At 40.9% G+C, this 17557-nt stretch overlaps 1 long non-coding RNA gene across 1 annotated transcript; it reads left to right on the top strand.

The window, feature by feature from the left end:
• LOC149378992 (uncharacterized) lies at positions 1-1376 on the top strand. The gene is made up of 2 exons (XR_016294273.1): positions 1-85; positions 1062-1376. It is a non-coding gene; the product is annotated as an uncharacterized LOC149378992 (long non-coding RNA).
• The last annotated feature ends 16181 nt before the right edge of the window (positions 1377-17557 follow it).

Below are 17557 nucleotides of genomic sequence, written 5' to 3'. Positions count from 1 at the left end.
GTTTCGACAAGCGCCAGGTGCCTCAAAGAACGTGTGAAGCAAGACGTCTTCAGGACTTGTCAAGCGTTCTATCGAACAATTCCGGGTAAGTATGGAGACATAAGTCAACTACTTACCAAGGGTATAATCCTGCTTGTTTGTGCATATGCTTGCTAGTAAACAAGAGTAGGTAAAGGCCTAAAAATGAATAAACTCGAAAGTTAAGGCTTCGGCCACTCTTGCTTGAAAACTTAGCTCGGGTTCGCCCGTTAGGTTCAAACGCTAACTTGAACCAGCCTTGCTTGCTTTGTGTGTGGTTAGACTTCTCTTCTAACTCTAGGAAGTAGGTTAGAATCGAGAGGACGGAAGAGCGATAGACTCTCAAATTCAATCGAGAGTAGAAAGTTCGAAAGTCACATTTCGAGCTTTCAACTTAAAACACTAAACGAGCTTCAAAGGGAAACAATAATTTCTTTCGGGGTTTATCCCATCACGCTCTTCCGTATATAAGTTTAACGTGTACGCTGCTAGCTGCAGTGTACCCAAACTTTAAACTCGTGTCGGTGGTACTCACAAGTCCCTGACTTGTGCTTGGCGGGCCATGTCGGTCCGTGCGCCGAGTACTCGAAGCAATGGGTGAAGGTCGCGCATCGCGAGCTCATTGCTTGCTGGAAGACTCACCGGAAGCTGCCTTGAGCACACCGGGGCGTAGTGGGTGATGGTCGCGGTTCGCGAGCTCACTATGCCAGAGACCAGTGGCGCTGACGTCATGATGAAGGAAGTACCACTAGTGGATCCCAGACATGTGTAAAACTTAGATCGGTTAACGACTGCTGCTCGAAGTCGGGAACTGGTCTCTAGTCGGACCAGAGGTTATAGCAGTGTGGAGTGTATAACCTTGCGGGACGGCTAGTATTCTAGGATGCGCGCTCATTAGTCACTTTTAGGTGATAGCTGCATCCTGCATTCTTGTTTGCTTGTTCGCACGTCATATGCTTTGCATTAGCTGCTTTTCTTCCATAGGCTAGACTCCCGCTTGCTGAGTCATTCGACTCATAGTTTTATGTCCCTTGGTAATGTAGATAAGGGCAAGGCGGCAATGTAGACGACCGAGAAGGAAACTGAGACGGAACGCGTATCTCTTGACCTACGGGCTATGGGTTCTGGCTCGGGAAGTAAACCTCTATATGTATAATGTTTTGAATAATATCGACTCTTCCTTAAATAATATCCCGTGTATATATGTAAAGTCGGGAGCTTTTATGTACATATGTATGTATGTATAAGGGTCGATATACGACTTCTAGTTTTAAAGAAAAACGAAAAATTTCCCGAGATTTCCGATAACCACTTTTGTTGTAAACGTTTCCGCACTTTTAATAATATCGTATTTCATATGTTATATGTTTTGTAAATTATGTATTTACTTTAAATGTTTTGTTTACATTATATTATTCATATATGTTATGCTCCCGCTACGTGATGTTGGTTCCGCCGAGTCGCGGCTTGCGGGCGAGGTGACGACGCTCGCGGGTCGTGACATAATACTAATAGGTGCGACGGTTGTCGCACCCAATAGTTTTAAAATTCGAAGTTGTCAGCCATATTCCCCCTAACTTTTTTGGGTTTCGGATTTCATATCCGGTGCGACATGGGGTGCGACATGTCGCACCGAATATGGGTATTAGGTGCGACAGCGTCGCACCCAATAGGTTTAGGGTATTATAAATACCCGAGACCCCTTCTTCCTTACCCGAGTTTCAAACCCTCTCTCTCACTCACTCTCTCTCTCTCTCTCCGACCAGCCTCCACTCGGCCTTTCTCCGGCAACTTGCGTCCCCTCCACCGTGAATCTCACCGTCCTCCAGGTACGCCTCACTCTCTCTCTCTCTCTCTCTGTCTCACCCTCTCTCCGTCAATCTCACTCTGTCTCTCTCAGACCAGGCCCGACCCACCCGAACATCCTCCGGCGACCAGGCCCGACCCACCCTCTCACCGCTCCGGCCTTGCTCCCCGGTACTTCACCACCTCGCACACCCGTTCGTTCCATTCTCTCTCTCGCTCGCCTTTTGGATTCAGACAAGAATATCCCGGTATGACGAATCCAAATTCCGTGGCTTTTTTTTTTGCAATGTGTGTCTGTGTTTTCTGAATACATAGTAGTGCTTCATTATCGACAGTAGTGCATGTCAAGATAATTAAAGCTTGTTAGATTTGTATGACAAATTAAGTTATGTTTATGAATTGGCGGAGTGATTGACTGATTGTATGTAAAAAATTTCTTTGCAAACGTCCGGATTTATTAACACAAAAGATCCCTGATTGTGTTTTGTTAAAATTTCCTTTTCAAGTATCATTTTTCTTTCAGAAAGGTATTTTAGAAAGAAAATAATCTTCGATATACAAGATTGACTACTGTATTAAGTCAAAATAAGTCTAGACGGTTCATTGTGTGAATGGTGTTCATAGAAACAAATTCTTCTTCCTAAGAGCCTAATTTAGATAACACAACTTATTTTTTGTGAGGTCCCTTTAAGTCACCTTCTGCATAAATGTTTGTTTTGTTTGAAGTAGCATAAATTTTCCAGAGTGAAATTTTTTTTTATTATTATTTTCCGCAACTTGTGCGCTATATATATGAAATTTGTTTGGTTAAAATTCTATCTAATTATGTTATAAATAAATAAATAAATTGCAACAAAAGAAAGCACGGGTTGCCTCCTGTGAAACGCTTTAGTTAACGTCAATAGTTTGACGGGTTACCACTTTTTATTTCTAGAGAGGTCGAGATAGGCCACCACTTTCTCGTTCTCGAAAACCGCTCCGAAGTATGGTTTCACTCGCTGCCTGTTGACCTTGAATTTTTCTCCGCTCGCACTCTCAATTTCGAACGTTTCCGACGGGAAGGCTTGCGTGACTTTAAATGACCCGGACCATCGCGACTTGAGCTTTCCGGGGAAGAGTCTCAACCGGGAGTTGTATAGTAAAACTTGTTGTCCCGGTTGGATCTCTTTGGGCTTGATGTGCTTGTCATGCTACACCTTTGTCTTCTCTTTGTAGATCATTGCATTCTCGTACGCTTCTCGTCGGAGTTCATCGAGCTCGTTGAGTTGAAAGAGCCTTTGCTTTTCCGTGGCTTTGTGGTCAAAATTTAGAATCTTCATCGCCCATAGTGCCTTGTGCTCGAGTTCCACCGGGAGAGGACAAGCTTTGCCGTAGACGAGCCGATACGGAGACATTCTAAGTGGTGATTTGAAAGCCGTTCGGTACGCCCATAGTGCATCGTCGAGCTTTCGGGCCCAATCTTTGAGAGAGATTCCCACCGTCTTTTCCAGGATTTTATTGATTTCACGGTTTGAGACCTCGGCTTGGCCATTGGCTTGAGGGTGGTAGGCGAGGGCTTTTCGGTGCGTGACACTATACTTTGCGAGGAGCGCGGTGAATTGGCGATTGCAGAAATGCGAGCCTCCGTCACTTATGATTGCTCGGGGAGTGCCATGGCGCGTGAAGATGTTGTGCTTGAGGAAGTTGAGCACCACTTTGCTATCGTTTGTTGGAGATGACTTTGCTTCGACCCACCATGTCACGTAGTCGACCGCAAGAAGAATGTATTTGTTGCCGTACGAGGATGGAAAGGGTCCCATGAAGTCGATCCCCCATACGTCAAAAGGCTCTATCTCCACGACATTCTTCAACGACATCTCATCTCGCTTTGTGATGTTTCCCGTTCTTTGGCACCTATCGCATGATTCGATAAATTTTCGGCTATCGCGGATTAGATTAGGCCATAAGAAACCACATTGAATTACCTTTGCTGCCGTGCAATTGGGCCCGTAATGTCCTCCGCACTCCAAAGTGTGGCAGTGATAGAGCACATAGAGTATTTCTTTGTCAGGCACACATCGACGGATCACCGAATCCGCACAATGGCGGTACAAAATAGGCTCTTCCCAATAGTAGTGGCACACGTCGGAGAGGAACCTCTTTCGGCGTTGATGATTGAAATCAGGAGGGGTTTTGTTGCACACCAAGTAATTGACAAAGTCGGCGTACCATGGCGGTAAGATTCCCTCCGAGGCTAGCACTTTCTCGTCCATGAAGTCGTCGTTGATGAGCATGCGATGGTCGGGGACATGAGAGAGGTCTTCTAGGCGCGAGAGATGGTCGGCGACGAGGTTCTCAGATCCATTCTTGTCTCTGATTTCCACGTGAAACTCTTGGAGGAGAAGCACCAACGGATAATTCGAGGTTTTGCGTCCTTCTTGTCCATCAAATACCGGATTGCAGCGTGGTCGGTGTAGACGATGGTTTTGTTGCTGATGACATAGGGCCGGAATTTGTCAAAGGCGAAAACCACGGCAAGGAGCTCTTTTTCGATGGTGGTGTAGTTGACTTGGGCGTCGTTGAGAGTGCGGCTCACATAATATATCGTGTGGAATGACTTGTCTCGTCGTTGTCCAAGGACTGCACCCACGGCGTAATCACTCGCGTCCGTCATGATCTCGAATGGTAGAGTCCAATCGGGAGCGGTGATTACGGGAGCCGTGCTTAGCTTTTCTTTGAGGATGTTGAACGCCTTCATGCACTCGTCGGTGAAGACGAACTTTGTGTCCTTCTCGAGCAGGCCGCAGAGAGGCTTCGTGATCTTCGAGAAATCCTTGATGAATCGCCGATAGAAGTCTGCATGCCGAGAAAGCTTCTCACGCTTTTGACCGAGACCGGGGGTGGCAATTTCTCGATCGTTGCTATCTTTGCCCGACCCACCTCCAGCCCTTGCGGTGACACTCGATGTCCCAGAACGATCCCTTCTTTGACCATGAAGTGGCACTTCTTCCAATTAAGCACCAGATTCGTCTCCACGCACCGCCCTAAAGCCTTAGACAAATTCTCGAGACAAACATCGTAAGTGGAACAAAAAACAGAGAAGTCATCCATAAATACCTCAATGGTTTTCTCGATCATGTCGGAGAAGATTTCCATCTTGCATCGTTGAAAAGTGGCCGGGGCGTTGAACAAGCCGAAGGGCATTTGCCGGAAAGCGAAGGTACCGTACGGACACGTAAACGTGGTCTTCTCTTGGTCTTTGGGGGCGATGGATATTTGGTTATACCTCGAGTATCCGTCAAGGAAGCAGTAGTACTCGTGGTCGGCGAGCCGATCGAGTATTTGGTTGATGAATGAGAGGGGAAAATGATCCTTTTGGGTCGCATTGTTGAGCTTGCGGTACCATGCAAATCCGATACCCTGTGACAGTGCGCGTTGAGATAAGCTCGTTGTTGTCGTTCTTGATCACCGTGATGCCTCCTTTCTTCGGGACACATTGAACCGGGCTCACCCATGCGCTATCGGAGATTGGGTAGATCACCCCCGCGTCAAGCCACTTCAAGATCTCTTTGCGCACCACCTCCTTCATGGCTGAATTCAGTCGCCTTTGGTGCTCCACGGACGGCCGAGAGTTGTCCATGAGGATGCGATGCTTGCAATAGGATGGATTTATTCCCTTGATGTCGGAGAGAGTCCATCCTATTGCGGGCATATGACTTCGCAACACTCACAACAACTTTTCTTCTTCCTCGGCGTTGAGTTGTGCGGAGATGATGACAAGCAGTGTCTTCTTTTCACATAGGAACGCGTAGCGGAGATGGGCGGGCAATTCCTTGAGTTCGATCTCCGGTGGCTCCTCTATCGATGGTTTGGCTCGTCTTTTGCTTTCCCCTAGCTCCTCAAAATATCTTCTCGTGTTCGCCTCGAAGCCATTCATGTGATTTGCATATTCTAGGGCTGCACATGTGACAAACGCATTAGTGAAATCGGAGTTATTTAAGAGGCATACCTCGAGGGGCTCCTCCGAGCGAAAGGAGTGGTCGTGGACGGCTGCCTCGCACACGTCTACCCGGAATATGTCGTCGCTTGCTTTTGGGTACTTCATTGCTTTGAAAACGTTGAAAGTGACCTCTTCATCATTTACCCTCAGTTTCAGCTCGCCTTTTCGCATGTTGATCGGGGCTCCTCCGGTGGCTAGGAACGGTCTTCCTAGGATGATGGGAATGTCGCGGTCTTCCTCCATGTCAAGAACCACGAAGTCGTCGAGGAAGATGAATTTGTCTACCTTCACGAGTATGTCCTCGATGATGCCTCAGGGATGCTTGATCGCCATTTGAAGTGTCACTAGCGTGGGATTCACTTCACCGATTCCTAGCCGTCGGAAAATGGAGTAGGGCATGAGATTGATGCTTGCCCCCAAGTCGCAGAGCGCCTTGTCGAAGGAGAACTCGCCAATTGCGCATGGAACGGTGAAGCTTCCCGGATATTTGAGCTTGTGGGAGCTTTCGTTGAATTATAGCACTACACTCCTCCGAAAGTGTAACGGTGCTACAATCTTCGATCTTGTGCTTGTGCGTGACGATGTCCTTTAGGAATTTCGCGTAGGCGGGCATCTGCTCAATGACATCGGCGAAGGCGATGTTGATGTTAAGTTGCTTGAAGAGCTCCATGAACTTGCTATATTGCTTGTCGAGCTTCACACTCTTCAATCTTTGCGGGAATGGCACTGACACCGTCTTGATTGTGGCAGAGGGCGGGGGAGGCGTGATCGTTGGAGTTACGACCGTTGAGGAAGATGGCTTGTCCTCTTCTTTCTATTTCCCCTTGTCGGCGCTTTTGAGTTCAAGCCCGCTTCTCAGCGTGATGGAGTTGCATTGATCTCTCGGGTTGACTCCGGTGTTGCTTGGTAGAGCGTCCTGAGGTCGTGCATAGAAGTCTCATGCTAGTTGTCCCACCGTCGTCTCGAGGTTCCGGATTTGTGCCTCTTGATTCGTCATTCTCGTTCGAGACTCGGTGATGAAGGAAGCCAAGAGCTCCTCTATGTTTGACTTTGGTGCGGGCTGAACTTGTTGTGGACGATTCTGACCTCCCACCTGTTGTTGATGTTGGTGCGGCACCCCCGGTGGTCGACTTTGTAGGAAGCCTTGTTGTTGTTGCGCCCTCCATGCGAAGTTGGGGTGGTTGTTCCTTGCTCCGGTGTTGTAGTTGTTGGAGTTTTGTAATGTGGGCCGGTTGTAATTCCCCACGTAGTTCGCATTTTCTGCATGGCCATCGTTCGCGTGCGGGAAATCGTCGGTGAAATGACTCCCTTAACACCAGAACGGGAACGTGACCCCGTGGTTAGGACATTTTTGGAGCATCTCCTTGAAGCGTGCCCATGCTTCGTTGAGGGACTCGCCGTCCATTTGTGCGAAGTTGTGAATGGCGTTTCTTAGGCGGGCCGTCTTCTCGAACGGGAAGAATTTGGCGAGTAAGGTATTGCACAGCCCCTCCCATGTGGTGATGGAATCGGGGGGAAGCGAGTTGAGCCATGCTTTTGCCCGGTCACAGAGGGAAAATGGGAACAGTCGGAGTCGGATGGCGTCCGTGTTGATGTTGTGGATCTGGAATGTCCCGCACAACTCGTTGAAGTTGGAGATGTGCTCGTTCGGATCTTCATTTGGGGCTCCGGAGAATTGGTTTTGCTGGATCATGTTGATCGTCCCCGTCTTGATCTCGAAGCTTTGGTTCACTCCGATGGTCGGATTGACAATGGCCGGTCGATACCCTTGAGTGGTGGGTAGCACATAGTCGAGGAGTGGTCTCTCTTCGTTGGCCATGGTTTCTTCTTCAATGTCTTCCTCGTCTAAGTTTTTCTTCTTTTCCTTTCGATTTCTCTTGCATGTTTTCTCGATTTCGGAATCTATCGGAAGGAGACTTGAATCACCGTCTTTTCGCATCAACCTTCAAAGGAGAAAGACAATGCAAAAACAGGTGAGACACAAAGAATAAAAGAATGTTCAAATTGAAATCTAGTTAATTGAATTGCAATTAAAAACTTGCTCCCCCAGCAACGGCGCCAAAAACTTGTTGCGATTTTTATGCGCGCAAGTGCACGTGTCGCTCAAGTAATATAGTGAATTAAGTACGAGTGTCGATCCCACGAGGAACAAGCTTAATTAACAAACAAATCAACTAGCACGAATTGAACTAAAGATGAGATGGAAAGATGTCACAAATTATTGAGAAGTTCTAACGCAAATAATTAACAAAATACTCAAATAAAAGTTGTAAGCAGAAAGAGAGGCTAAGGACCAAGGCTTCACGGGTTTATTCAATGGTTTGGATACATGAATTTGACGCACAATCAATAAACAACTCACTACTCTTTGCTAACCATATTCACAGAAATAATATTGCTAAATCTCTCTCGAGCATCTAACAACCTATGTCAAAATTAGGAAAATCTTCTCTCGATCTCAATCCCTAACAACAACATGCATTCATATCAAGAGAATTCACACGATTCTATGGCAACCTAACTATCTCTAGCCTAGGCATGCATCATAGTAATTCAAACCAAAACGCTAACAACCTAATCTTTCTCAAGCATCAAGTTGAAGTATAAAATCATGAACAAGGTAGCTAATCTCGATCAAGCATTAAAAATGGATTTGAATTAAGCAAAGTAGTAGAGAATGAAAATTGAACTTCAATATATTAAATCTATCCATAACCGAATCTTAAACCCGCTACGCCATAGTCCTTAATGGAATTAGTTCATTGCGTAGCGAGAAAACAAAAATAAAATAAAAGAATAGGAAGAAGAAGAAACCATAATTAAATACTCAATTGTAAATTAAAATACGGGAGTTCAAGAGTAAAAGAGAAGAATAAAACTGTAATTGGCGTGAATTGATGAAGAACGACTCTGCTCTTTTTCTCTATCTCTCCCAAACACTAAGTGAAAACAATAAAAAAAAAAGTGCTAAGATCCTTAAACAAGAGGTTGAGAAGTGTAAATAGGCTTAGGTCAAAATTCTTGTGTTTCCTTTAATTTTCAGAGTAGACTAGGTAATAAGACTTGATCCGACGGCTCAGATTGACCCAAAAAACGCGTTTCCTCTTTTGGTTTCGCGCACCTCGCGGTGCGCGGTAGCTAGGTCGCAGCGCGAGGTAGATCTTCTCGGGAGGTCGCGTTCCGCGCTTGACGCTCGGGGATTTCCGGCGCTAAAGTTCTCCGACTTCGCGGTGCGCGGTCTGGAGGTCGCTGCGCGAGGTCAGCACTTCCATATCCTCTCGGAATGCGCAAACTGCTTGGAGATTGTCCGGGATGATTTCCAGACCTCGCGGCGCGCACTATGAGGGTCGCGGCGCGAGGTTTGGATGTCTTCTTGACTCATTCGTTTTTTACTCGTTTTTTATCCCGAATGCCTCGATTGGTACAGATTTGCCCAGAGTATCATAGAAATCCCACTTTTGAGCTGAAAACCTTCAAAACACACGAAAAACCTCAAAACTACTCAAGATCATGCTCGGATTAGTTGGGATGATAGGAGTTTTCTACGCACGACACGCACCTATCATATTTCACCAGTCTTAACTTGTTCGATAATTTGCTGACCACTCTACCAGCCCGAGGTGGTCCACCCTCTGATCTTATTGTATGCAAGCGTATGTGTCGCTCGAGTTTTATAGATTTTTAGCAAGGTTGTTGAACTCACGAGGACTAGGTGGTTACTAGCGAATTCCTTCAGCTAGAATTTTGAATTGAATCCAAAGTGTTTGTGAGAGTGGTATAATAAATGACTATTTCAACAGACAATTGGCTAATTCAAGAAACAAACACAAAGGTAAGTTTATAAAATAGGTTTTGTTCTAATAATTAAACACTAACGGTTGGGGGTTTCTAACACAAATCACTAAGTTTACTTATAACTTTACTAGTCACACTCATGTAATTGCAGTCGCTAATCTCTCTCGGTCTCAGTTCCTATTTGAACAACTACAAGCAGTGCACACAAGAGTGTAAAAGACTACACAAAATGTTATCCCTAACTCTAGATTGATACATGTCGGCTCAAGCAAGAGCACGATTTTTTTTTATATCACTTTCCGATCTCAAAACAATCCAAAATCATTCTAATGGTTATCAAACAAAAAAAGGCATTGAATACAGCTTAAACTAATCAACCAAACAAGAGATAACAAATATCAATGGATTAAATTAAAACCCACCGGCCATAATTCAACCTTAGCCACATCGTAGACCCAAAATCAAGTTTAGCTCATACAAATAGTCATTACACGATAATCAAAGGAAAAAAGATCAAATAATTCCCCATGACAGTTCAAAAGATGTGTAAACAAGATGATTCAAGAAATTCAAATAAGGAACAAGTTCAACAAAGTAAAATAAAAAGGAAAAAGAAGAGAGGAAAACTATGAAATGATGTGGAAAGATTGATCTCTTGAATCTTATTCTTCTTCTTCTTCTTCTTCCGAACTGGTCCAAAAATCTAAAAATGGAAAACTTAAAAATCAAGTATGGAATGTCTCCCTCTCTGAGTGAGGTATTTGGCTTGTTAGAATAAATTCAGAGCAATCTAGGTCATTATGCATGAACCATTGTGTATGCTTCACCACGATTAAACTGATTTCCGTCGCGACGATGACTAACATTCGCCGCAACAAAATTGAGTTTTTCCACGTCAAAAAGATCATTTCACGCTAATTTCCCACGACGCAAGAGAATCCCATCGAGGAAACTTTGTTGTGACGCGAAATTCAATAGTTTATGGAGAACTATGATGAAAACTTTACGTTTCCACGACAGAAGAAGATTGAATCTCGTGGAAACAACTTTCCACAACGGAAACCTTTATGTCGTGTAAATTTACCACGATGAAAAAAGACCACTGTGGAAACTTTTTATAGCAAGTCTTATCCATCGTGGAATCACATTGTTCTATAAGCGCTCTACAAAGAACATCGACACACGAAGTATATCTAGAGAAATATCTAGGGCTAATTGATGCAAACCTTTCAAAATACACTCGATCCATGATATAATCGTCATAAAGTCTTCATAGTGGTACCATTAATGATTAAGCTCCACAACCCAACATCTTCTACTCGTGTACTACTCATGTAGCGCTCTGGTACAAAGAGATCCTGAGAGCATAATTAGCTATAGTACTTATACGAGATATTGCAACACAAAATTACATCATTGGCTTGCCACTATGTCCCTGCATTTTGAAAAAAGATTTGGCATGGAAGCCATAAATTCAAGAGGCCATAATTGGCCCTCGATTATGTCCTGCCCTATCACATTTTTGTTCATTTCTGACTCGGTAAAGACCCTGTTTTTCTAGGCGATGTTTCTAAGCCACAACCCCAACTTTGTTGATTCTAGTTGAGCGTCCAATTGGTACTCTTCTTGATGAATATCATTTATCGAACCCGGGATTTGGTTGTCCAATCATCTTTCTAGAGCCACCTTTTGTTGATCAATCACATCTTAGAAGTTCTAAAAATTTGTTGCGGCACCAATATTGACTCAGTCTCACCAAGGATTCGAATACCGCATTTTCCACGCGGATCCTACGTGGGTACCGGTAGCCTGCAAGCCCACGGTACAGGTTTGGGCATATTCCCCAAATATCTTTACTTTTGTAAATTCCATAAATATAGAAATGATTTTAGCAAATATTGCATATATCATTCATATTAATTTATTTATTTGTGTATTGCCTCGGGGTATACTTACGTTAGATACTACAGTATACAATGGGCAGTGAGAGGTAAACTAGTAAAATTGAAGCTGTGGTAAGTTAAACGGTATTTTAAACCTTGGTCTTGCCTCCCCTAATGAGCCTCTCCGTAGCCGTAGCCGTTGATTTTCGACCTTTCTCGGCAATATGCGGACAATATGGATCCTCACACGACGTCTCCTTGAACCGTATTTATTCATTTTCCCACCCCTCTAAATTCACATGATTGTTGGTCCCTCCTTAGTTCGTCTACAATATATATATTTTTTAATATATCTATTAGCTCTTGTAATCAACCTGTTCTTTAGCACTTGGTTAACAGAAAGTATAACCACTCAATTTTGTATTCGATCGTTACTATTAATCTTTTGATAATTTTACGGTCAGATTAAATTTAGGTTGGGGTGTTTGAGGCAATTCGCATAGTTACAACTAATATAAAAATATTGTATTCATTTCTCTCATTCAAATACGATCCAACGGTTAGAAATTTGTGAGTTTAATGATATTAAAGAGTATTTAATATTATTGGTTGATATGTGGCAAATATTCGAGTGGAGTCCACTAATATTTTTATTTCCTCGTTGCGAGAGATATAAAATCAGTTATTTATCTGCCTAAATAAGAGCTAAGATAAATGAGAAATTAATGCTCAAAGTGTGTTGAAAAACATCAACAATTATGAACAGTTTGTATGTGTTGTGGTCTAATTTTTTGGACCTATTTATTTTCCTTCATTAATTAAAAACATTTTATATGTATTAATTGGGTTGTTAAGTGGACTAATGAGCTGATATTACCATACACTAATGGCATTATGGGCTGGTAACAACTATACACTAATGGGCATGATGGCTGAACGTTTTTACACATTTAGGACGTGTAATTTGCATTAAGGGGCAGCGATTTTGTGCCAAAAAAGATTTAGAAAATAGGCCTATATAAGGCTGGGTGTTTTCTCATTCTAGGCAGAGAAAACGAGAGAGCAATGAGTCAAGCACATGGCTGAAAGGCTTTAGCAACCATGCACAAAAATATTTCTTTCTTTTCCCTCAATTCTCTCGGTATTGGGGGTAGTTTTCTGGTATAAGTTCAAGTTTGCCATAATTGAACAAGTTAGTGCATTGTTCATCTCGTACGTCGTTGTTTGTATCATGGGAGGTGGTTGTTCATGTTTGCAGCACCCAGTAGGAGAGCAATAACACTTTAATAAAATCATCTAACGAGCCTCGACGTTCCCCCTTTTGATAATTTTTTTTGCCATTCATCTAGTTATTTTTCCTCCTATTATTATCAATATGGCTAACAATCTTAAGCGTTTTTTTTGTTTAGACAGATTGCATCCTCGGTTCTTGGAGTCGGTTTGTTTATTTTCTGAAATTGAAATATTCACGAGAACTTAATAGTTTTTATGTGTTATTTTGTAGACATGGAGACTACAATTTTGTTGATCCGATGGCGCCTTCGGATTTGGCTTGTATGCCACCTCGTTGTGATATAACCATAAGGTATTTAAACCTCATATTTTTTGGGGGTAAAAATATGTTGTTGCTACGGCCAAAAATAGAACCGATGGCCTTATTCCATGTGGTTTATGGCACGAGTGCTCACCACTATGTTGTTGGTTGTGTAGCCAAGAAAATTATATGGGCTCAAATCCCATGAATTTGAAAACAAGAGTTTCATGCGAAACATTGAATTCATTGCGACTTGCGTCGAATTCCAAATTCCAAAAAAGCCCTTCAAGGCCCACGAAGGCTAAGGCCCGTACAAAACGGCCCAGAAGTCTAAACCCAAGCTCACACACGAAGCGGAGCTCACTCGAGCACTGCACGATGAAATTATGGCACGCGAGGGGCATGGTGCGTTGTGCTTACCCCTCAACGTGCCGTGCCACCTGCTCCTCAAAGACGCACTGCGCGCACGCCCCAAAAAAACAGGCGCGCAAAATGGTGCGCCAGTGCGCGGTCGCGCGCGCCCCAAGGGCGTCACGCACCCCAAATCTGTGGCGCGCTCCATGAGGTGCGTCCAGATGCCCTTCTAGGCCTCCACATCCACTATAAATACCCATCCCCAAAGAGGGTCAAAGACGCATTCATTCTTCCTCAAGATTACTCTCTCCTAGAGTTTTGAAATAATTCTCTACTTAGAATCTCCCTACCTCCAAGAGAAAATACATATTCTCTCTCGGGTCACTCGATTCTAGAGTCTTGAAATATCGACGAGGACTTCTCCGCGCTCTGTTTCTTATGTCGAGCACACCTTTCAAGCTCCGCGCCTCACATAGCGAACACACTCGCATTGAACTACATTATGAATTGAACTTGTTGTGCTCAGGTACATAGACAGATCATAAGATGCACAGTCACACCCTCAACTCACCCCTTTCTCTCCTCAAAGAATGCCTTTGAACGGAAGAACGACAACACAAGACATTCGAGTTCCCACATATGGCTCGGGTGCAGACGTCACTTGGTCCGGCCTTGGATCGAACCGCCTGAAATTTTAAATCATTGTTCATTTTCGTGCCACAATAACCGACTAGGTCACCGCGTGCGTAGTCTCCACCTCCAGCGACTACTCCTGCTCCAGTGAAGATTCCCACCACTTCTCCTCCAGTTTCCAACCCCGCATCTACTCCTACAATCTTCTCGCTCCGGCTTTATCTCCTGGTACGACTTAAGTATTTCTCAACTTATTTGTTTGATTTTTTTTTCAATATGTTTTAGATTAGATTCTTTAGGGTTTGTGGTGGAGATTGTGATGATTTGGTCGATTTTTATTTGTTTGATTTTTGTTAAATATCTTTTAGATTAGATCTGAGTTTCATTTATTCTTATTTATTATCTACACTTCTTAATCTTGTATAATCAATTGATGTAAATTTTTGTTAATATTTATTAATATTAGTTCATTATTATTAATATGCAATCGTATCTACACTTTTTTTCTCGTTTTTTTTGCTGCTACTAATCTTTAATTATTGTTTATTTCGATATATTTTGTGTTTATTTGTGCTTAGACACACGCAGTTTGAATAAATATGAAAAACTATGACGCCGCCTTCGAGAGCCATAGTGAAAAGTAAAAATAAGTGCAGAGTGACAAACTCATCATCGTTAATAGAGAGAGAGAGAGAGAGAGAGAGAGAGAGAGAGAGAGAGAGAGAGAGAATTAAAGAATGAAAGATCATTAAACGTGGTTATGCTCAACTCAATCAATGAATTTTTTTTTTTTTTTTTTTTTTTTTTGTTATGAAATCTTTAATGAAAGGTATTTTGGATATTAGGTCCTCGTTGATTTGAGTTAGTGTGAAATAAACAAAACTTTGATTATTTGCAAAATTTAAGTTTTTTACTTAGCTATAGAACCCTTATTCTTATTTTATGCTGTAACTTGTTGGTGTTCCCCTTTGAATGTTGACGAGTAAGAAGTAAATAATTTTTTTTTTTAATTGGAACAAAGAAAAACATTAGGTCAAACAAAAAGAATACGAAATTAGAGTTTTTGACGAGCAAGAAAAATCAAATTTGTGTTTTAGAACTTCACGTTTATTTAATTCCTCATATGATTATTGGCATGGGTAACAAAAAATGGACAGAGTGCTAAAAAAAAGTGGACGAAATGTCCTTTTGTGAATAAATAGTGGTCACATATGCATACGTTTGTGGAAAATGAAAATAATTAATTAAATAATGAAGTCACAAAAAATTGAAGATTTATTAAATAGTCTCATTTTTTTTTTATAAATTTTAGGTAAATAGTCATTATGATAATGTGAAATTATTTGGACGTTTTTAGCATTTCATTTATGCTCTTATAGTCTAATAGTTATTTACTATTATTAACGAATATTTACAACTATTAATGTATTTTTTGCTTTGTTAATAAAATCTCGTAGCTATTTACTGAAAATTTACCAAAGATTGATTATATATCAAAACGAGAGATTTCATATATATATCTATATATATATATATATATATATATATATATATATATATATATAGAGAGCCCAAATAGAATCCGTGTATGAATGATAATATATCGTTGAAGAATACAGATTATATCAATAGTAGGAAGTCTACCAATCAAATAAGTTAATTGTCTTAAAAAAAAGATGGGAGATTCAAAGGGCCCGCCCATAATAAAAAAACCATACTCTTGAAAGATAGATAAAAATCTAGATACATGAGACAAATTAGACCCAAACTCTATACAAGATGAAATGTCTCTCAAAACCTGGACCTCCTTGTTTTCCATCTGACTCCACAAAGTGGAGAGACAATCCTCTTCAAACCCATGAAAAGCTGAGACGTAGGGCAACCTTTACTTCTTTGAAAGAGAAAATGTCTTGAAGGTGCTGAAAACCGTCTTGACAAACTATGTGAAAATTCGGATGATAGTTTCAATGTCAATGCAATTCGAATAACGTGGGAGTGAAGAATTGACATCTAATATGTAGAGGTTTGGCAAGGCGACTTTCGCTGTATTGGGGAATGCTATTATTTATGAACAAAACCTTGCATCTCCAACATTTTAAATAAATAAAAAAAAATAATTTACAAAATTTATATAATAATGTCATAAAACATACTACTTTTTTTTTATATATACGTGTGTTATATTATTTATTTTCTAGTTTGTTCGCAATGAAAATTGATATTTTTAATGGAATTATTTGTGTAATTATTCTCTATCACATTTCAAAATTAATCATGATATCAAATTAACATAAGCTAATATTATATGAAATGCAATTTAGTGATAAATCAATTCAATTACAAATAAAATATATAAGTACATGTGGTTGATTCGTAATTACATAAATTAATTTTTATTATTAAAATTACACTCCAAAATGAACTTGAATTAATAGTAAAACTTCATATTTGAAGTTTAACTATTCATTAACTCCATAATGGAGCGAGAAATGAATGTGGATTGCAACAAACCCAATTTTATTTTGTCATACTCACTCCAATATGGAGTGAGTTAGAACTGCTCTAACAAAGTTATGTATCAATTATCGTTATTCCATATTACAATAGTCGCTATGCATCGAATTTCACATAAATAATTAGACTTAAATATCATAATTGTGTTTTTTTTTACTGGACATAGTACCTTTACTCTCATATGTAAAGATAAGATCAATTATAAGCACCCCTCTAACTAAATGAAGGGATGAATACGAGTCGACTTAAAACAATTAATAAAATAAAATATCAGTGGTAAATTGTAATTTAATTAAGTGACATGTATATATTATAATCAACACAATAGATATTTGTTTATGTTGTAAATGATCACTTTTTCATGATTACTAGCAATTCTTGGAAAAATATGGATGAACATACTAGGAACTCGTGATACTCAACTAACTTCACTTATTTCCAGTACTGACTACTGACCCCTAAAAATAGTCAGAGCTCACCGATGTAGGTAAAGACGGAGAGGAAAAGTCATATACGAGTTTGGGTTGGTGGGACAAAAGGTGACCATTTTATTCAATTATAAAGTACTTATTTCATTATGGCTGAATGTGTCAAACTCAAAAGGAAGCGAGCGCACAAATATTTTCACGATAAATTATTACGTACTACGCTACAATTCTATTGTCCCATCTGTCCTTTCTTAGTTTTGAGGATTAAAAAAAAATAATAATAATATACGCCCCAAACCAAATCCAAGTTTACTTCTTAAAAATTATATATATATATATATATATATATATATATAAATGATATATTTTACTTTGCACTTTGCAGAAATAGATTCTCTCTTTTTTATTTAATATTCTGAAGAATAAATTACCGAACTAGATTTATTTACGTGAACACAAGTCATTACTTGTTTGTTACGCACCAAATGGCTGAAGAAAACGTGGACCCAATCCTCCATTGAAGACATGGACAGAAATAAAAGGGCATTGAAAGCAGAGGAAACAAAACTTCCCAAAAAATAAATATCGAAAAAAAATAGAAACAAATAAAAAA

The sequence above is a fragment of the Urtica dioica genome, chromosome 12 (assembly GCF_054948205.1).
Source record: "Urtica dioica subsp. dioica isolate 48M chromosome 12, U.dioica_male_clone48M_v1_H2, whole genome shotgun sequence".
Lineage (NCBI taxonomy): Eukaryota > Viridiplantae > Streptophyta > Magnoliopsida > Rosales > Urticaceae > Urtica > Urtica dioica.
The sequence above is the reverse complement of the archived record's forward strand: the minus strand, read 5'-3'. Positions and strand labels throughout refer to the sequence as shown.